The 23,221-nt window shown below is 39.0% G+C and overlaps 2 long non-coding RNA genes across 2 annotated transcripts in view; one reads left to right on the forward strand and one right to left on the reverse strand.

The window, feature by feature from the left end:
- LOC131402281 (uncharacterized) overlaps positions 1-23,221 on the reverse strand; it is a 46,481-nt gene that overhangs the window by 9,549 nt on the left and 13,711 nt on the right. The gene's annotated exons all lie outside the window — the stretch shown is intronic.
- On the forward strand, positions 941-14,255 carry LOC131402283 (uncharacterized). Its single transcript, XR_009218490.1, has 3 exons — positions 941-1,015; positions 10,802-10,906; positions 13,848-14,255. It is a non-coding gene; the product is annotated as an uncharacterized LOC131402283 (long non-coding RNA).

Consider the following 23,221-nt stretch of genomic DNA (forward strand, 5'->3'; position numbering starts at 1 on the left):
ATACCCAGAGTTGCTACAATATGTTATCTAAAATGTCTTATTTACAGCAAAAAACTACCAGGCATGTAGAAAAACAGAAAAGTATGACCCACACACTGGGTAAAAGGCAGGCAACAGAAACTGCCTGTGAGAGCATCCAGATGTTAGATTTAACAGAACAGAGTTTAAAGCAGCTATTATAAGTATGTTCATAGAACTAAAGAGATGTACGTTAAAGAAGTAAAAGAAGTTATGATGACAATTTATATCAAATAGAGAATATCAACAAAGATAAAAATTACAAAAAAGAAACAAGTGGAAATTCTGGAGTTGAAAACTACAATAACTGAAATCAAAAATTCAACTAGAGGGGCTTGAAAGTACATTTGAATTGGCGAAAGAATTAGCAAACTTAGATACATTAATAGAATTTATGCAAGGTGAAGAGCAGAGAGAAATAAGAATGAAGAAAAATAAACAGAGCCTGATAGAAATACGGGACCAATTAAATGCACGAACATACACAGAACTGGAGTACTGAAAAGAGAGGAGAGAAAGGAGCAGAAAAAATATTCAAGGAAATAATAACCCCACACTTACCAAATTTATTAAAAAACAATAACTTACACATGCAGGAAGCTCTAAGAACTCCAAGTAAGATAAACACAAAGAGACCCACAAACAGACACATCAGAGTAAAAAATGCTGGAGGTAAAAGACAAGGAGAAAAATGTTTAAAAGAATCAAGAGGAAAAATGATGAGTCACTTACAAGGAAACCCAATAAGACTGACAGCTGGCTTCCAGGAGAAACAAAGGAGGCCAGAAGGCAGTGGGATAGCACATAGAAAGTGCTGAAGGAAAAAACTGTTAACTAAGAATTCTATATTCAGGAAAGGTACTGTTCAAAAATGAAGAAAAAATAAAGACTTTGCCAGATAAACAAAAATTGAGAGAGAATTCATTGTTAGTAGACCTGATTTACAAGAAATACTAAAGAAAGTTCTTCAGGCTGAAAACAAGTGACCCCAGTAAAGGTAATTATACATATTTTTTATCCTTTCTATTCTTAACTGATTTAAAAACCAATTGTATAAAATAATATCACACAACGTATCATGGCTTCAAATGCACAATTTAATATAAGTGTAATATATGTCCTATAACAGCCCAAAAGGAGGTGGATGGAAGCAAAGTTGCAATGAGCTAAGGAAATGACTGCAGATGGTAAAATGATAATTATAACAATGCAATGTTGAGTTTGTAACATTAACAGATATAATACATATAACAACAATACCAAAAAAAAGGGAAAATGGGAATCAAGCTGCATAGCAGTACAGGTTCTGCATATTACCCAAACTCAGCTAGTACAGATCTAAAGCTGATGAGACGTGTATAGTAAACCCCAGAGCAATGACTTAAAAAAATTCCAAAAAAAAAAAAAAACTAAAAAACAGATCACTAATGAAATTAAAATGCTACATTAGAAAATACATATAGAAAACAAAAACTAAAATGGCAGATGTAAATCCAACTATATCAGTAACATTAAATGTGAATAGATTGAACAATCAAAAGGGAAAGATTGTTAGATGGGATTTAAAAAAAACACGATCCAACTATATGTTGTCTACAGGAGACACACGAGAGTCACAGAGACAAAAACACTGAAAGTAAATGGATGGGGAAGAATATCATGCAAACAGCAACCACAAGAAAGCTGGAGTGGCTGCACTAACATCAGACAAAATAGACTTTAAAACAAGAATACTAGAGAGAGTGACATTTTATAATGATGAAATGGTCAATAGTTCAAGACATAACAATTAAAAACATATATGCATCTATTAATGGAGCATTGAAATACATGAACCTTTTAATAGAAATGAAAACAGACAATTCAACAATAGTTGGAGACTTCAATACCCCACTTTCAATAATGTATAGAACAATTAGACAGAAGATCAACACGGAAATAGACGACTTGAACAACACTACAAACCAACCAGATCTAACAGACTTCTACAGAGCACTCCATCCAACAACAGAAGATACATTCTCAAGTACATAGGGAACATACTCCAGAACAGATCAAATGTTGGGCTATAGAACAAACCCCAATAAATTTAAAAGCATAAAAATAATACAAAGTATGTTCTCCAACCATAATAAAATAAAATTAGAAATCAATAGTAGGAATAAATTTGGCAAATTCATAAATATGTGGGAATTAAACAACACATTCATGAATAACCAATGAGTCAAAGAAGAAATCTAAAGGGAAATCAGAAAACGCTGGTTCTTTGAAGAGATCAACACAATTGACAAACCTCTGTCCAGTCTGACCAAGAAAAAGAGAGAAGATTCAAATTACTTGAATCAAAAACAAAAGAGAGAAAACAACACTAAGATATCACCTCACGCCCGTTAGGATGGCTATAATCACCAAGCCAAAAAACAACAAACACTGGAGAGGATGTGGAGAAACAGGAACCCTCATACACAGCTGGTGGGAATGCCAACTGGTGCAGCCTCTATGGAAAACGGTATGGAGATTCCTCAAAGAATTAAAAATAGAGATGCCCTATGATCCAGCTATCCCACTACTGGGAATCTATCCAACGAACCTGAAATCAACAATCCAAAGGGCCTTATGCACCCCTATGTTCATTGCAGCATTATTCACCATAGCCAAAAAGTGGAAGCAACCTAAGTGTCCCTCGACTGATGACTGGATCAAGAAAATGTGGTATATATATACAATGGAATACTACTCAGCCATAAAAAAGACAAAATCGTCCCATTTGCAACAACATGGATGGGCCTGGAGGGTATTATGTTAAATGAAGTAAGCCAGAAAGAGAAAGACAAACACTGTATGATCTCACTCATATGTGGAATATAAACCAACACATGGACAGAGAAAACTGTATTGTGGTTACCAGGGGCAATGGGGGTGGGGGGTGGGCACAAGGGGTGAAGGGAGACATATATATGGTGATGGACAAACAAAAACGTACAACCCAAAATTTCACAATGTTAAAAACTATTAAAACATCAATAAAAAAAAAGACAAAACTGGAAGAAAAAAAAAAAGAGAGGACAAGATTACCAACCTTACAGAAACAAAAAGGATTATAAACAAATACTATGAATAATAGTACACAAATTAGATAACTTAGATGAAATACACAAATTACTAGAAAAACACAAACTACAAAAATGACTCAAGATAATCTGAATAAACCTATAATAAGTGAAGAGATTGAATTAGTAATCCACAAACTATGCACAAAGAAAAGCCCAGGCCTAAATGGTTTCACCGCTGAAATCTACCAAACACTCAAGGAAGAATTAACACCAATTCTTCCAAAAAAAAAAAAAAAAAAAGAGGAAGAAACACTTTCCAACACATTTTATGGGACTAATATTACCCCGATACCAAAATCAGACAAAGATGTCACAAGAAAGCAAAACTACAGGGGCCAGCCTGGTGGCGTAGAGATTAAGTTTGCACGCTCCACTGTGGCGGCCCAGGGTTCACACGTTTGGATCCCGGGTATGGACTGATGTACCGCTTGTCAAGCCATGCTATGGCGGTGTCCCATATGAAAAAAAATAAATAGAGGAAGATGGGCACGGATGTTACCCCAGGGCCAATCTTCCTCGGCAAGGAGAGGAAGATTGGCAACGGATGTTAGCTCAGGGCTAATCTTCCTCACCAAAAAAAAAAAAGAAGAAAGAAACCAAAACTACAGACTAATATCTCTTACGAACATGGATGTAAAAGTCCTCAACAAAATACTAGCAAACTGAATCTAGCAATATATAAAAAGAATTATACACCATGACCAAGTGGGATTTATCCTAGGGATGCAAAGTTGGTTTAACATCCAAAAATAATTAATGTAATACATCAGACAAATAGAATGAAAAACAAAAAATCATAAGACCATCTCAGCAGATGTAGGAAAAAGCATTTGACAAAATCCAACATGCTTTCATGATTTAAAAAAAAACTCAATAATCTAGGAACAGAAGGGAAGTTCCTCAATATAAAGGGCATCTACAAAAAATCTCCAGTTAACATCATACTTAATGGTGACATACTGGATGGTTTCCCTTTAAGATTAGGAACAAGACAAAGATTTCCACTCTTGCCATTTCTATTCTAAATTGTAGCGGAGGTTCTAACCAGGGCAATTAGGCAAGAAAAAGAAATAAAAGGCATCTATATCGGAAAGGAGGAGGTAAAACTATCTCTATTTGCATAAAGTGATCCTGTATATAGAAAATCCTAAGGAGTCTACCAAAAAACTATTAGAAGTAATAAATGAGTTCAGCAAGGTTGCAGGATACAAGATCAATATACAAAACCCAATTGAATTTCTATACATTTGCATTGAAAAACCCAAAAGTAAAATTAAGAAAACAATTCCATTCACAATAGTATCCAAAACCAGGAATAAATTAACCAAATAAATGCAAAACTTATACTCTGAAGTTGATTCTAAATTCATACGGAATTCTAAGGCAACAAGCTACAACTAACAAAACAATTCTGAAAAAGAAGAATAAATAGTGTAAGACTCATACTTCCCAACTGCAAAAGTTACTACAAAGCAACAGTTGTCAAGACAGTGTGGTACTGGTACAAGGACAAACATACAGATCAATGGAACAGAACTGAAAGACCAGAAATAAACCTATACACCTATGGTCAACTGATTTTTCACAAGGGTGCCAATGGTGCTGTGACAATTGAATAGCTATATGCAAAAGAATGAAGTTAGACCCTAACCTTATCCCATAAGCAAAAGTTTACTCAAAATGGATCATACACTTCAATTGAAGAGCTAAAACTATAAAACACTTAGAAGAACACACAGGCATAAATCTTCATGACCTTGTATTTGGCAATGGACTCTTAGATCTGACACCAAAAGCAGAAGCAACTAAATAAATGAATAAATAAGTTAAACTTCATCATCACAATTAAGAACTTTTATGCTTCAAAAGACACTATCAAGAAAGTGGAAAGACAATCTAGAATGGGAAATAATATCTGGAAATCATATATCTAATAAGGACCTTGTATTCGGAACATATATTAAAAAGCTCTTGGGGCCAGCCCAGTGGTGTAGTGGCTAAGTTCGCGCGCTCCACTTTGGCGGCCCAGGGTTCATGGGTTCTGATCCCAGGCACAGACCAAAGTACCGCGTCTCAAGTCATGCTGTGGCTGCGTCCATATAAAGTAGAGGAAGACGGGCACGGATGTTAGCCCAGGGCCAATCTTCCTCAGCAAGAAGAGAAGGATTGGCAACAGAAGTTAGCTCAGGGCTGATCTTCCCCACCTCCTCCCCCCAAAAAAACTTCTTACAATTCAGTAATAAAAAGACAACCCAATTTAAAAATAGGCAAAGAATCTGAACAGATATTTCTCCAAAGAAGATATACAAATGGCCAATAAGCACATGAAAAGATGCTCAGTATCATTAGTCATAAGGGAAACGCAAATCAAAACCACAATAAGATACCACTTCATACCCACTACAATGGCTAAAATTAACAAGTTAGATAACAAGTGTTAGTGAGAATGTGGAGAAACTGGAACCCTCAAACACTGCTACAGGAATGTAAAATGTTGCAGCCACTTTGGAAAATAGTCTGGCAGTTTCTCAAATAATTAAACATAGAGCTACCATGTAACCCAGCAATTCTACTCCTAGGTATATATCCAACAAATGGAAACATGTCCACACAGAAACTTGTACATGAATGTAACAGCATCACTCATAATAGTCAAAAGGTGGAAACAACCCAAATGTCCACTGACACACAAACAGATAAACAAAAGTGGTATATCCACACAATGAAACATTATTTGGTCATAAAGAAGAATGAGATACTGACATATGCTACAACATAAATGTACCTTGAAAATATAATGCTAAGTGAAAGAAGCCAGCCAAAAAAAAAAAAACCATATACTATATGATTCTATTCATAGGAAAGTCAGAATAGGGAAATCTATAGAGACAAAAAAGTAGCTTAGTGGTTGCTTAGGGATGGGGTAAACAGGGTCAGGGGATAAAGGGATGGTAGCTGAAGGGTTCAGGCTTCTATTTGAGGTGATGAAAATATTCTAAAATTTACTGTGGTGATGGTTACACACATCTGTGAATATATTAAAAAAACCCACTGAATTATAAACTTTAAATGGGTGAATTGTATGGTATGTGAATCATATCTCAATAAAGCTGCCTAAAAAATGTAGCAGCCAGCTCCAAAAAAAAACCATCATAGTGAAGAAAGCAGAATGTAGGGTCAGGGAGCAACATCGCTTTTGTTCATCATTAATCCTTCCTGCCCTTAAAGCCATGCCTGCATGTTTGCAAAAAAAAAAGGACTAAATGAAGTAGACGAGTGACAGGAAAAAAGCAGGGTAGGAAACCTGGATTTCACCACATGAAAAGAGCACAATTCTACACTATGCAATGTCACCAAAAATTAGACATAAAAATATCCTCACTTATACCTGGACATACAAACTACTAAAAACAAACTTACCAAATAAATTTCTGAAACATCAAATGAGTCTGTGTTAAGGCACTGTTTGAAGAACTTAACTTGTATTAATTGATTTAACCCACACAACCACCCTATGTGGTACATATATAGCTGATCTTCATTATTTACAAGTTCCATATTTGTGAATTCACCTACTCACTAAAAGTTTTTTGGAATCCCAAATCAGTATTTGCAGCATTCTCATGGTCATTCGCAAACATGAGCAGAGCAGTGAAAAATTTCAGTCTATCAACACACACGTTCCAGTTGAGGTCAAACAAGGTGACACTCTGCCTTATTTCAGCTCTCATACAGAAATGACCAGAGGATAGAGATGGTAGGGAGCAGTGTGGTGTAATGCAAGAAGCTCCAGTTCTTTCGAGTTTAGGAGAGTTTAAGTCATTTTCCCAAGATCAGAAAGCTAACGAATGGAGGACTGCATGAGCCAAGGACACAAAGTGAAGAAATTGATGGTTGAATGAATTAATAGTTAAAAGGCTAAAAAAAGAGATAAAACGAGATCATAAAAAATACTTAAACCAAAAGAAGAAGAAATGGAGAACGGAAACAAAAAACAGATGAGACAGAAAACAAACAGTAAGATGACAGATTTAAATCTAACCATATCAATAATCACATTCAACGTAAATGTTCTAAATGCCCCAATTACAAGGCAGAGATTGTGAAAACAGTGTGGCAGTTCCTCAAAAAGGTAAACATGGAATTACCATATGATGTAGCAATTCCACTCATAGGTATATACCCAAAGAAATGAAAGCAGGAATCACTCACAGGTATACACCCAAACCATTGATGTGGCATACAGATACTGGTCCACCAATGATCACAGCAGCATTATTCACAATAGTCAAAAGGTAAAAATAACCCAAGTGTCCAAACAAAATGTGATAAACACATACAATGGGATATTAGTCAACCTTAAAGATGAATGAAACTCTGATATATGCTAAACATGGATGAAACTAGAAAACATGCTAAGTGAAATAAGCCAGACACAAAATGCCAAATACTATATGATTCCACTCATCTTAGGTACCTAGAATAGGCAAATTCATAAGACAGAAGGTAGGGGAGAAGGCAGAAGGGGGAATTATTGTGTAATGGGTATAGAGTTTCTGTTTAGGATGATGAAAAAGTTACAGAAATGAGTCACAATGGTTTCACAATATTGTAAATGTACTTAATGTCACTGAATTCTAAACCTTATAATGGTTAAAATGGCAATTTTTATGTTGCATATATTTTGCCACAATAAAAAAAAAGGGCAGAGATCATCAAACTATAAAAAAGCAAGACCCAAGTGTATGTTGCCTACAAAAACAAACACTTTAAATGTAAAGACACAAACAGGCTAAAAGTAAAAGGATGGAAATAGAGCATGCTAGCACTAGTCAAAAGATCTGGCTACATTAATATGGGACAAAGTAGACTTCAGAGCAAAGAATATTACCAGGGATAAAGAGGACCACTTTATAATGATAAAGGAGTCCATTCATCAAGAAGACATAACAATCCTAAGCATTTATGTACCTAATAAAAGAGCTTCAAAATGCAAGGAGCAAAAAACAATGGAACTAAAAGAAGAAACAGACAAATCCAAAAAATTATAATAGGAGACTTCCACACCCCTACCAATAATTGACAGAACAAGGAGACAGAAAATCAGTAAATGTTGTTCAAGTCTTTCATATCCTATCAACAAACGTGATAACATTTATAGAACACTCCACCCAATAACAGCAGCACATATATCTTTTTAAAGTCAAAATGAAACATTTACCAAGACCATATCCTGGGACATACAACAAATCAGATAAGCTTTTAAAAGATTCAAATTATGCAAAGCATGTTCTCTGACAGGGGAACTAAATTAGAAATCAATAACAGAAAAAAAGTCTGGAAAATCCCCCAAATATTTGAAAATTAAATAATACTCTTCTAATAACACGTCATAAAATTTTTCTTGTTTGGTTAGAAATTTGTCAACTATCCTTTTTTTCTATAACTGTTCAGCGTAAGGAGCCAGCACAGTTTACTTAAATCATCCCTCATTTATGGACATTTAAGTTATTTCTGACTTTTTTTTTTGCTATTATAAACAGTATTGTCTTGAACATCCTTGTAGGTAAATTTTCTTCCACATCTGTGGTTATTTAATCATAACACTAGGCATGAAATTGCCTGACTCAAAGGGTAGGTTGGATTGTAACACTTTTAGTGTATATTGCAAATCGTTTTCCAGAAAAGTTATTTCCATTCACAAGAGTGCTTGTTTACCTCCAGCCTTGCCAGCATTAGGGTTTATCATTTTTGTTGTTTTGCTGATTTAATAGATGAAATACACTATCTCGTTATTTTACCTTCATATATATTATTCTATCATACAGAGGTGGGACTTTTTCGTATTCTTATAGAGCATCTGTGTTTCTTAATTTCACCATTCAACTAATGTTCATTTTAAGAACCCACCCAAACCAGACATTGTCTAGGTTTTATTGTCGGTAACCTAATGATGGTCCCTTGTTTGTTTTCCCGTCAGAGTCCAATCCTTCATCCATCTTAAATATTTTTTTCTAAAAATTACTTTTTAAAAATTAGTGCAAAAAGTTAGAATAAAGTTAATGTATGCCATGGCAAGAATAATTAAGCATTAAAAAAGGAAACACCTGAAAACTAATTCCTTCTCTCTTCCCTGACTCCTCAGGTCCCCAGATCTCTCCCACCTCAAGCAACCATTATCACCTGAATTGAGCTTCCTTCCAGAATATTCTATACTTACACATCCATCTTCTATTATATAAATGACAGGATACTGTACATATCATTCTGCGCTTGGTTTTTTCCACATAATAGGTAGCTTATTTCATATCAGTACTTAAGGTTAAAAACAACTAACAAAAATGTTTATTTTGTGCCAGACATTGTTCTAAGCACCTTTAGGTCTAATGCTATCTCATTAATTGGTAGAACAAGCTTGTAGGGTAGGCATTGTGTTGTCATCCTTATCTCAAAGTGAGGAAACTGAGGCACAGTGATGTTAAGTAACCTACAAAGGCCGCAAAGTTAGTGAATGGATCAGAATTTAAACACAGGCAGTCTGACCCAGAGCCTTACCCACTATAGTATATTGTCACTCTCATCTCATTTTAAAAAACAGTTGTATAATCTGATTTCTGTCTCTATGGATTTGCCCATTCTGGACATTTCATATAAATGGAATCATATGCTATGTGGACTTTTGTGACTGGCTTCTCTCACTGAGCATCATGTTTTCAAGGTTCATCCATGTTGTAGCGTGTGTCAGTGCTTCACTCCTTTTCATGGTTGAGTAATATTCTGCTATATGGATGGACCACGTTTTGTTTATCCAGTCATCTGTTGATGGACATTTGAGTTGTTTCTAATTGGGGGAGAAGGAAATGGGGGATGATTGCTTAATAGGTATGGGGTTTCTTTTTGGGGTGATAAATGTGTCTGGGAACTGGATAGTGGTGATGTTTGTACAACACTGTGAATGTGCTAAATACCACCGAATCGTACTTTAAATGGTTAAAATGGTGAACTTTATGTTATGTGAGTTTTACCTCAGTAAAAAAAAGAAGACTTCATGGTATTTCATTGTATGGCTTCATTGTTCATTTAACGTGTTCTAAATTCTTGGACACATGGGTACTTCTAGCCTTTCATTACTAATGAAAATATTGCATTAAATACATGTGTCCACACATCTTTGTGCCGATGTGTATCTGTAGGCCAATAGCCTTTTAAATGCCTATAGGATTCGATTTCCCTACACCTAGGCTTGGAGGCTCCACCCCACGTTTATTTCCATCTAGGTGGTGGGTCACATGGTGGCAGCCTCAGACCATTCCTGGGAGTGTGTCCCATGAGGACAACAGCCACCTCCCAGAACCTTATCCTCTGCAAATCTTCTCCTCCAGGTTATTGACTTCAAGGCATTTGCCCAGTTCTTCATCTTGGGGAGCTCCCGGGTGTCGGGCATTTTCCGGATTGGACCCTTGGCTGGTATCATGGCCTACCTGTTCACCATCATCAACAGCCTGCAGGGGGCCTTCATCTTCCTCATTCACTGTCTGCTCAATCGCCAGGTATGTAGCTGCTGCCCTCGCTGTCCCTGATGCCCCTCCTTCCAGGGGACATGCCTGTGCCAGCATACTTCCCTGCATCTGGGAGTGATTCATCTCCCCCTGATGTGTCTCCATCTCCAGGTACGGGAAGATTACAGAAGATGGATTACCAGGAAGACCACACCCGGATCCCAGTCCCAGACATCAGGGGTCATACTGACATCCTTTGCCTTCACTTCCAAAACGGTGAGAGACTGTGTGTTTTATGAAGGTTCTGGTCAAACAGAATGCTTGCTTCTTAGCAATCCCAACACCACCATATGTTGAGCGTCTACTGTGAGTTAAGTGTGTCCATGTACATTAGTTCATTTGATGGAGGGTAGGGTTTAAGAGTGGAGGTTCAGGAGCCAGGCTGCCTAGGTTTAAATCCCAGCTCTGCCTCTTAGGAGCTGTGTGATCTAAAAAAGATAAACTCATGGGGGCTGGCCCCATTGCCTAGTGGTTAAGTTTGGTGTGCTCCGCTTTGGTGGCCCAGGTTCGGCTCCCAGGTGCAGACCCACACCACTCGTCAGTGACCATGCTGCTGCAGTGCCCCACATACAAAATAGAGGAAGACTGGCAACAGATGTTAGCTCAGGGTGAATTTTCCTCAAGCAAGAAAAAAAGATAAAATCGTGACTCATACAGATATAAAATGAGCATACATTAAGGATTTTATTCCACTCATCAATCAGTGAAAGAACCAGGCAGATGTTATAACTGGCTCAAAAGAGAACACAAAGAACAGACATATATGTATATAATATATAATATATACAGTGTATATAATGTATACATAATACATCATACACATAATGTATACAACGTATACATAATACATAAAACACATATAATGTATAGAACGTATACATAATACATAATATACATATAATATGCATACAGTGTATACATGATATATATTATATATTGCATAATATATATGCAATTTATCCAATGTATATCATGTATACATAATACATAATACACATATAATATATACAATGTATACATAATACATAATATATATCACATAATACACGTATATGTCTGTTCTTTGCTGTTCTCTTTTGACCCAGTTATAACATCTGCCTGGCTCCCTCATTGATAATTATATATACATAATATATATAATATAATGTTTAATTATATAATATATAATTATACGTATAATTATTAATATTATAAAGTACATATAAAATTTCATATACCTATATGTTATATATGTATATATGCATAATACCTATGAATTATAATACATATATATAATTTCAGGAATATTGAAATGAATGTGCAAATGGACGCAAAACTGTTTTTTCCATGGAATTATTTTGCATCTCTGTCAGTTATTTAAAATTTACAGAATTGTAAAATATCTCCCACATAGATCAGAATTGGACAACCTGGAGATGTGTGCTCTGACAATACATCATTTTCCATGGAAGTACTCATTTTTCTCTACACCATAGATCTCATCCAGTCTCACAGCCATAAACACCATTTATTAGCAATGACCCCAAAATATTAAACAATGTGCAGTCCAGCTCCTTCTCCTGAATTCTACACTCATATAACCAACCACCTACCAAGTGCCCCCACTGAGATGTCTAACAGATGTCACAAATGTAACATGTTCCAATCTGAGCTTCTGATCCCCCACCTCTCATATCCATGGAGGGTTCCCTATCCTTCTGTTGCTCAGCACAAGGCCATGGAGTTATCCTTGACTCTGCCTTTCTTCTTACCCTCCATCTCTGATCCATCAGCAAATCCTGTTGACCATTCCTCAGAATGTATCCAGAATCTGATCGCCTGTCTGTTCCTTTGTTGCTTCTATTCTGTTCCAAGTCCTATTGTCTGTAGCCAGGATTATGGAAATAGCCTCATAAAGGGTCTTTCTGCTTCCCCTCTTGCCTTTTCCCTGCCCCACCTTTGGTCTGTTCTCCTTGCAGCAGCCAGAGGGCGCCTGTGAACTCCTGAGTCAGGTCACATCCCTTCTCTGCCTACAACCCTCTATGGCTCCCACCTTACTCAGTAAAAGCCAAAGTCCTCCTGATGGCCCACAAGGCCCTGTACGATCAGACCCTCTTTTCCTCCTTGACCTCATCTTCTGTTAATCTCACTTCCCTCTGCTCCACCCATGCTGGCCTGCTCAGGATTCTTCAGACACGCCAAGCTCACTTGCTCTTTAGGAATCTTGACCTGGATGCTCACTCTGCCTTGAATGTTCTTGTCCTGATACCCACATGGCCAACTCCCTCACCTCCTTCAAATCTTTGTTCCAATCATTTGTTATCAATAGTATTTCCTCTGGCAACTCTATTTCGTACTGCCTCCTTTTCTCCTACCCTGACATTCATGCTTCTCCTGCCCCTAATCCTGATTTTCTTTTCATAGCGCTTGCCACTTCCTAACATGCTATAACTTCCTTATTTATTTATGGTCTTCCATCTCACACTAGAATGTCTTATTTTTTCACTGACATATTCCAAGCTCAAGTAACTAAGATCCAGTGGCTTAATTAAATAGCGAATTATTTTTTTTGCAAGAATAGAAGCCCAGAGTTAGGTGTTGCTGGTATTGGTTCTATTGCTCAGTGGTATTATAAAGGATTTAGGATCTTCCCGGTTTTCCAATCCACTAGCAGCATGTTGGCTTTTCTTCAAAATGTTTTTTATGGTTGCAAGGTGGGTGCCATAGCTCCAGACATCACGACCATGTTCAAGGCAGAAAGAAGAGGGATGCGGCAGAAGCAGCAGCCTCTCCTTTCATGCCTCTCCCTTTAACAGGAAACAGAAGCTTTTCCCAGAAACCCCTCAGCAGATTTCCCTTTCATCTAATTGGTCAGAACTGCATCACATGACCACTCCTAGTTACAAAAGAATTTGACAAAACAAGTATTTGGCTTTCTAGCTTCTAGAACGAGAGCTATCAGTGGTGAAGAGGTTAAGAATGGCTTTTGAGTTTGCCTGCAGTGCCTGCCATGCTAGAGATAATCACTGTTAACATTTTAAGGTTTATCCTTCTAGTCTGTGTTGCTATATTTCTCTCTCTCTGTATTTATAAGACCCATGCCCCTATAGATATGACCCCTGGGATCATGTTTGTACTAATCTTGGTACTGATTCCAGTTCTGATTTCTCTCTCACAGGGTTAAAGCTCTTTCTTGCTTTCAAATACGCTATGAAGCAACATTTGAGGACAGCAGGTGCCGGCAGGAGCTGACGCTGAAATCTTCTCTTCATGGCTTAATGTGGAATTGCAGATCTCACCAGCCCCAGGACTCTCTGGGTGATTCAGAGCACTGATGGGTGGGGCGCTCTTCCCACGTTCCATGCGCTGGTGAGAAACAAGACTTTCTGTTCCAGATTACCATTTTATCTTCTATGTTCTGCAACCCTTTGAATTTCCAGAGTTTTGAGGAAATAACAGATCCTAGTGCAATGGCATGACCAAGAACATCTGGCTACCGTTTTGTTTTCTCCTAAGTTCTTTGGCGTGTGGCTGCAAGCCTGCCTCTCCAGCACCTGTCACAGAGTATGGAAACGGCTTCAGGAAATGGCTTGTCTTCTGACCGACTGGCTTACCCTTTAACAAAGACTCCTCCTGGCTTTAAAGAAATGGCCAGTAAAACTGTAACGAGAGCCCCAGGGGATAAACAAAGCTCACTGACGTATAGGCTACTTTGGCACAAACACTTAAAAGAGTTATTTTGGTAAGCAGGAGTGTCAATGGAGCAGAATTCCAGCGTTTCACAGAGAGTTGAAGGACTTGATGACAAAGCCTTGGGAAATATTTTGGTTTCCTGGAACCTTTCAGGGAACCAACATCTCCCTTCCTTCCAGGAACTGTTTTGTGACTTGGCTAGGATTCGCACTGCTCACAAAGTTATCATCACCCTGCCTTGCTCTTCGTCTCCCATAAAGTGTTGAGTGGCAAGGAGAAAAGAAGGAAAATTTAAAATGTACATGTCCTCCCTTCCATGGCCACTCTCCAGCCTGCCTCCTCAAAGTGTGGTCCGTGGACCAGAAGCATCAGCATCCCTTTGTTGGATAAACAGGATCTCAGGCCCCACTCCAGTTCTGCTGAACCAGAACCTGTGGTTTAATGAGATCCCCGGGGGATTTGTGTTGTGCGTGAGTGAATGCTTTAGAATATTCTTCTGTTTTCCATGCTTATAGCAGAGCTTGTTTTTAAAACTAGAAAGGAAAACATATTCTTGGCTTTAGGACTTTGCATCTGCCATTCTCTCTTCCTAGGACACCTTTCCTCAAAATTGGGCTAATTTTTGCCCTCTCTTTGAGTCTCAGCTTAGTCATCACTTCCACCAGGAAGCACTCTTTAGATCTCTTCAAGTGGGATTGGATGTCACCTCTGCATGTCCTCTGAGGCTTCATGCTTTCTAGCTCTGTATTATAATTTCTTTTCTTCCTGAGTGTCTCCAATTAGATTCTGAGCTCCATAAGTGCAGGGAAGTATAGTCAGTGGATTTTTCATAAATATTTTGAATGAAAGCGTGAATGAATGGTTACTCTCCATTTTGAAGATGAGCAAACTGAGGCTCAGAGAGGTTAAGTAACTTTCCCATCATTACACAGCTGTAGCGGGCTGAGCTGGGCTTTGAACTCTTGACCAGAGAGCTCCTCTTCCAGGCCACTAGTCCTTCTCCTTCTCTTTCTTTGACCCTAGGAATTCTTAGTTTGGGGATACAGAGAAAAGGCTATTTACTTTGAGTCAACTTATCATTTAGGATTCAGTTCGCTCGGTAATGATCCTGTGTTGAACAATTTGATCACAACATTAAACTTGATTGATGGAGGCTCAGTCTTTGTTATTTGTGGCAGCCACAATTTGGGAGAGGGGCTGACATCTGTTTACAAACAAGAGTTCATTTATGATAGGTTGGTCTTCGATGTTTGGCTTGTCCAGAGGGTTCAATATAGAGGTGACAATTCTAAGGGATATTGAAGGCATGATTTTTACCCATTGCCAATTGTGGTAGGTTAATTGCATCAATGCCTTCAAGAATGGTTTCCATGCCTCCACATCCCTTCCCTGTAACTTTGTAACCCTTCCTTCTCTGACTCTGGCTTGGTCTTGAGAGTTTATTTGGCCAACGGAATGTTAGCAAGCATGACTCAGAGGTTTCAAAATTGGGTGTGCATCCCTTCTTGCCCTTTGCATGATTTGTCTTGCTCGCTCTTGCACCCCTGCCTCCGCCATAAGAACGTGCCCAGTCTAACCCGCTGGAGGGATGTGAGAAACATATGGAGGAGAGTTAAGTCATCCCTTTACACCAGCTGAGGCTGTCCTTAATCAGCCACCTAACCAACTTGTAGCTGACTGCAGTCACATCAGTGAGCCAAGTCAAGATCAGCAGACCTGCCCACCCAACCCATCAACTCAGGAGCAACAATCAGGTATCATTATTTTAGGGCACTGAGTTTCAGGAGTGGTTTGTTATGAAGTGTTATTTGTGGCAATTGCTAACTGATACAGCAGCCAATGGATTGTCAACATTTTGCATTTGATTGCAACACTTTGGAATATACAAAGAGGAGGATTTGCATCTATATTTCCTCTTAGCTATCAAGATCTATAAATCTATAATGCTTGAATAAAGTTCTTTCTGACAGAAGACTTGCACAAGGCATTGTCTATCTCTATTACAGTGTTACATGTTGGTTTAAAATACAATCGTGTTAAGGAAGTCTATGTTTCTAAGGTAAGTGAAAGCTGTAACCTCCAAAATAAGGATCTTTCTTAATATAAACATCAAGCTATGCTTGGTACGTTCCTTTACCCCCATGGCCTCATATGCCTCCACTAGAGACAGAAAAGACACTTAGAATAAAAACTGAATGGTTCTCAAATCCCATAAATATAAAGTGAAATAACTCCATCCTCTTATAATCCAAATAATTTATGGTGTCCAAAAAAAGACAGATCCATTCATTCAAGAAATATTTATTGACCACCTAAAATGTACTTTTCCCTCCTAAACCATTAAACATCATTGAAAAAAAATTAAAAAATTGAAAAGCAAGGATATTAGAACATAAAATATTATTTTAAATTTAAATATTTTATTTTTCCCCAAACCAGAATTTATTAAAATTTGACTTTCTTGATTTTAATGGAAGAAAACTCATCAATAATTTTTCAAAATCAATTTCTAGAAAAAAATTAACCATTAAAAGTACATTGAAAAAGTATATGTAGGGGCTCACATTTTTCCTTTTGTATCAGGTTCCATTATGAGCCCAGCATAGCACTGTCAGATCTTGGATTTGGATATTTTGCTTATCATGGATTTTTCTTGCATTGATTTTGATATTTTTAAAAATTGCATTTACATGGTATTTATCTTGATTTTTTTTGATGCACACTTAAATTTCGTGCCTGAGACGAGTGCTTCCCTCCCCTCCCCCCAGTGCTGGCCCTGATCGTGATCTTTTGATTTACTGAGGAAGATTCTCCCTGAGCTAGCAACTGCTGCCAATCTTCCTTGTTTTGTATGTGAGCTGCCACCACAGCATGACCACTGACAGACGAGTGGTGTAGGTCTGCACCTGGGAACCAAACCAAGGCCACCGAAACAGAGCACGCCAAACTTAACCACTAGGCCACTGGGGCGGGCCCTGGTCATGATTTTTGGGGGGCAGATTCATACTGGTTTTTCAGGAAGTGGGACAACATCCTTGGCACCCCTTGCTTAAAAACACTTGAGTATTAATAATGCTGTATTAGTCACACCCACCTACATGGAAAGAGAAAACCATAACATAGTGCCAGATATCTCATGGCTACACAGAAAGTTATCCTCAGGGTGACACAGAACAAGTATGCCCATGTTATTTTAAAACCTTTATTTTTCCCACTTGTCATATTGTGAACATCTTTTCAACTCATCGAACCTCTTAGAACTTCAGTTTTTTCTCGAGAGCTGCACGGTATACATGTGTCCTAATGTATTTAGCCTGTTTTTGCATCATTTCCAACTTTTTAGTACTATAAACTATACCGTAATGAACATCTTTGAGCTAAATTTTAAGCACTCTTCTAGTTAAATGCTTTTAAAATTAGTGGTAGGTTATCAATGAGAGGAAGCTTATATGTCTTCCTTAATGTCTGGTTGAAGAAAAACATTAGTAACTGCACAAATCTATCAAACTTTCACAAACTGTCCAAAAGTAAATCATTAGAAATATAGTAATTTGAAGTTTACTTAAGCTCTACTCATATAAAATCTTTCCATCCTCAGTTCTAAGTCATCTGGTTGCCTCCCTGCCTTAACATTTCTGTTCTGTTGTGCCTAAAGTTATCAATCTTTTATTTGTGATACTCAGCATGCTGGATTATAATCAGATGCTCATGTGTTTTTGTGCCCCGCTATCCTATGAGTTCCTTGTCATTTATCTCTGCACGCTTATGACCCAACAGAAGATTAGGTTCACGGATTGGATCAATAATGTTTATTTAATGAATGCATCAAGGAAAGAGTGTGTCAATCTACCACACAGCAACAGGACACTGTTCTCTATTCTGCCCCCTGAAGGACACCCCTTGATTTTACAGATAATGTCATGCTCTTGCAGAGTCACCCAAAGACCCTTTTTTCTTAATATACCTTAATTTTATCTATTTATTTATTTTTCCCCCACAGCACCAATGGATAGTTGTATGTCATAGCTGCACATCCTTCTAGTTGCTGTATGTGGGGCGTGGCCTCAGTATGGCTGGAGAAAGTGGTGCGCGCCTGGGATCCGAACCCTGGCCGCCAGCAGCAGAGCACGAGCACTTAACCACTAAGCCACAGGGCCGGCCCAAGACCCTTTTGTTTAAGTTTCCAATAACAATAAGTCTGTGCTAATTCCATTACGAACACTGCTATTTCTAAAACGACAATAACCAACTTAGGTCAGCTTCCCTAAAAGCAGAGCCTGCGACAGGGATTTTGGTGCCCATGATTTATTGAGGGAGTGCTCTGAGAAGAGAGAAAGTACGGGAAGAAGAAGGAGTGGAGCAAGGCTGTGGTCTCAGCTGGAAGCTACTTGCAGCCTGACCTCACTGTGAGCTCTGGAGCATGAATTGTACCTCAGCGTTGGTCCCATTTTGAGGCACAGGGAGCAGCCTGTTTTGTCCCTGTGTCAGTTAATTATTGGCTGCGTGCTGCCCCCATGGTGGTGGGAAGATGTATAACAACTCCCCTTTGGCTGAGGCCAATTTTCTGGAGAAGGGGACAGCTGGCCCAAAAAGGGGACTAGGGAGAGCCACCAACAATATTGACTATTTCGCCCCATCCTTGTGACCACCAAATATGAAAAAGTCAGTTGTATCAATAATTCAGATACTTGCTTGAAGCTCATTGGAATGAGATTTCGAACTGCATTAAAACAACTTGTTTCAAGTGATGCTGCAAACATCTTAGGCCTTCCAGTAAAACCTTCCTCTTACTAAAGATCTTAAAGATTATTTACTGTTACCATTTGGCTTTATTGAGTCTAGAATGCAATGGTTTTTATATTTCCAAATATACCTCTAATAAAGTACTTCCATCTTTAAAAAATATGAAAAGTGTCAGAAAGTGACATTCCTAATTCTTATCTTGGGAGGGGGCATACCTTCTACTTGAAATCCTATAATGTACAACACCCAATAGTACTTGCCATTACTCCCTGAACATTACATCGCTTTATTATCGATATTTAATCTTTGTTACGTCCCACTTCTGTGACCCTACTTCATGGGTAATTCCCAGCTTTAATAAAAGTATCCACTTTATGTGCATTTTGAAACTCTCAAGCTGCGTCTGCCAGTGCTACAGATATGGGCTGGCTCAATTTGCCTGGCTAGCTTTTGACCATGGGATCTCAGACTGTCTTCCTTCCTCTTCCCTATTTCTCATAAAAATCCCTCTTTGGGAGTTTGTGGGTTTTGCTGAAGTAGCATCTGGTCTCTGCTCCCCATCTTCCTCTTCTCTGACATCCTTGTCAAAGTCCCTCATATGCCTTCCCCAAGTTTCTGCCCAGCTCAGCACAGCGATATTTGCTTGTGGCCAGGTCAAGCCCACAGAGTGCCGAGAGTCATCCTGACCTGTGCCGGAAGAAGCAGGTTCTCTCCCCAGCTTGGGGCTGCCATTGTCTCCCGAGCTTGAAAGCAGCTGCCCTTGGGCATGGAATCACTTCTGACTCATAAACACCATGGCACCATCTCTCATTCTATCCTTTCACTTAAGGGGCCACCAAATAGCCACTTAGGTCTGCTGGACACATGGACATTCTCCACCCTTCTGTCTTCTCTCTCTTTTCCTTCCAGTGGAATCTTCTCAAAACCTCCATGCATATCGACTCATGCAGGTAGGTGTTTTGGAGGCGTTATAAGGGTGTATCTCAATCGTTTGCCAGAAGCATCTAAATTCTACCTCTTGTCCAGCCCAAACACCCTGTGACAAACAGAGGAGAAACCCAGGAGGCTTCGAGATGTTAAGGAATCGTCCCGATGTCATTTATTCATCCTGTGAATATTTGTGAAGTATCTATTGTCTAGAAACTGGGGCTGTGATACTAAACAAGACATACATCGTCTTTCCTTTCATGGAACTTACATTCTAATGGTGGGGGGAGACCCAATAAACAAGTAAATAGATATTAAAGTGAGCTGGATATCTTCCACTGACCCCTCCAAATCCATCCAGTTGGATGCTGGAATGCTGACACCTTTGGAGTATGACAATGGACTTTCTTGACCTCTGCCTTTCAGTTGGTTTTGGCCAGTGGGAAACACCAACAGGATATCAGAAAAATGGAGGAGAGAGAGGTCAGAGTATTTATTCTCTTAGCTCCTTCCCTGTGAGTCACCATGAGCTGTCTGTCCCTTGAATGAAGACCACAGCTCCAAGATGTGGTTCACCAAATCTTATCAATTACAATTTCTTATCCTTGTCCATTCTGATATTTTCTCAATAGCATTACATGCAGTTCCTAAACATCTTCAGCCTATCCTGTGATTTTTATTTCCACATAGAATAAAAAGAAAATTTAGAAAGCTTCAGTTAGGACATTTGCACAATTAACATCCATACTTTTTGTATGAATTACATCATGTCGTGCTCTCCCCACCAGCATTTTGCATGATCACCACAGAAATAAAAAAAAAAAAAAAGCCAATGTTGTCTGGATTTTATGAAAAGTAATGTTCATCAAAATCCCTGGGTAACGAATATGATTTTGCCAAAACCCAAACTGATTAACTAGGTTCCCTGTTTAAACCTGTATGGGACCAGTAATTTATTTATTTTTTAATAAAAGTCACATAACATAAAATTCACCATTTTAGCCATTTTAAATTAATATCCAGTGGCTTTTAGAACACACAAAATGTTGTGCAACCATCACCCTGTGGGGCCATGTTTTAAAGCATCTCAGGTACCAAGCACACTTGGCATGAGAGGTTTGTTTGAAACAAAAGTGACAGTATATTCTAAGGGCAAGATTCAGTTGATTTCCAGTGAGCCGGGTGAGAAAGAACGTTTGTATGAGCCACTAACCAGGACCACTTTGGCATCAAGTCTAGGCTGCCGTTCTGATGGGGCAGAAATACTGGGCTCTACTTGATACTTGTGTCCTGTTCTTTGCAGGGCAGAACACCTTCATCTTATTTCCAGCAATCCTCCTAACCAAATATCACTGCTTCAAGGCGTGGGAAGTTTGCTGAGAAATAATTGTGTTCAAACGATAGGCAAAGGAGGAAGTGGCTTTTGTGTTTTGTGCTTCAAGCTCATATATTGGCAAAGGGTGACGTTTCCTTCTTTTCTTGAAATGTGGCTTCCTCTTCTGTGACAGTGAATAAGAAAGATTTGGCTTCTGGTTAGAATGAGTAGAGCCCGTATAGTGCCAGGGTGTATGTTAGTTGGCAACTTGTCGAGAAGCGGCTGCCCAGTCAAACGGATTAAATGAAGAGGGTTTAATGAAGATACTATTTATATAAGTGTGAGCAGGTAGAACAGGTTCTGAATCCAATGCCACAGCATGAGGTGGGGGGGTTTCCCCACACATTCAAGCAATTCTCTGACACCATCTGTGTGTTCTACAATGCATCTCAATTGTGACACTATCTACCCAGAGATAGCATCAGATCCCATAGGTTAATGGCTCAGTCCCACAAGACTGCCTCCCCTCCTACTTCAGAAGCCAGTCGAAAGCCTAGATTGTCACTTGTGCTTCTGACTGACCGGCTATAGATTGGAGGTTCCCATGACCCCCTCCTCAAGTCCCATTAATTTGCTAGGGTGGCTCATGGAACTCAGAGAAACATTTTACTTACTAGATTACTGGTTTGTTATGAAAGGATGTAACTCAGGAACAGCCAGATGGAAGAGATGCATAGGGCAAGGTACGGAGACGGGGCTTGGAGCTTCCATGCCCTCTCCAGGTGTGCCACTCTTCCCAAATTTCCAGGTCTTCACCAACCTGGAAGCTCTCCGAACCCACCTTTTTGTATTTTTCTAGAGGCTTCCTTGCATAAGCATTGATTGATTGGATTGATTAAATTATTTGCCATTGGTGATTGAACTCAATCTCCATCCCCTCTCCCCTCCCTGGATATCAGGGGGTGGGACTGAAAATTCCAAATCTCTAATCTCTTGGCTGGCTCCACTGGCAACCAGCCCCCCTTAGGTGCTCTCCAAAAGTCACCTCATTAGCATAAACCCACTTATGCTGGAATGGGGCTTGTTATGAATAACAGGTCACCCATTTCACCTTTATGGCTCAGGAACTGAGGAGGAGAGACCAAATACAACAAAAGATGCTCCCATGGCTCCTATTGCTCAGGAAATTCCAAGGGTCTTAGGATCTTTGTGCCAGAAACAGGATGAAGACCAAATATATATTTTTTATTATAAATCACAACATCACAGCAGGGCTAAGAGAAACCAACAGAGGATGGTGGGACACCCTGGGAGTAGCAATATGAGGGATCGCTTATCATTCCTTGGATTAAAGGAGATACCCTTTGATCCAAGGGGATGGAGCAGTTACAGGAACCTGGAAAGGGGCTTAGCCTGTGACAGAAGAATTGAACCACTGCCCAAATGTGCAGTCTCTGCAGGGAAGGGGGAGTTTCTTCATCTCTCTCTTCTCTAGCCCTCTTCTCTCCTTCCACAGCTACCATATTCAAACTCATTTGGAAGAAAGAGCACAAGAGTGGACTGATAATACAATCCATACAGGACAACCTAAGAGTGCACAGAGCAGGGTAGAGAGGGATGGAGAGCAGATTCTTTCCCAGTTGCCCAAAGTGAATTGTTATAAACTTGTTAAAATTTGAGAGGCAGCCACACCCCATTGAATTTTTTTCCTCCTCCTTCCTCCCATTGAGATAAAATGAGTGCATGAGGAAGGGCTGTCTGCTTTGGCTGAAGCAGAGGCAACTCCTTCTGTTTATACCAGGAACACGACTGTCTGTTCCAGGCCGAATTTTTCCCACCACGAGTCCATTGTTTAAGGAAACCAACATTCCCTC

This window comes from Diceros bicornis (assembly GCF_020826845.1).
Source record: "Diceros bicornis minor isolate mBicDic1 chromosome 39 unlocalized genomic scaffold, mDicBic1.mat.cur SUPER_39_unloc_1, whole genome shotgun sequence".
Classification (NCBI taxonomy): Eukaryota; Metazoa; Chordata; class Mammalia; order Perissodactyla; family Rhinocerotidae; genus Diceros; species Diceros bicornis.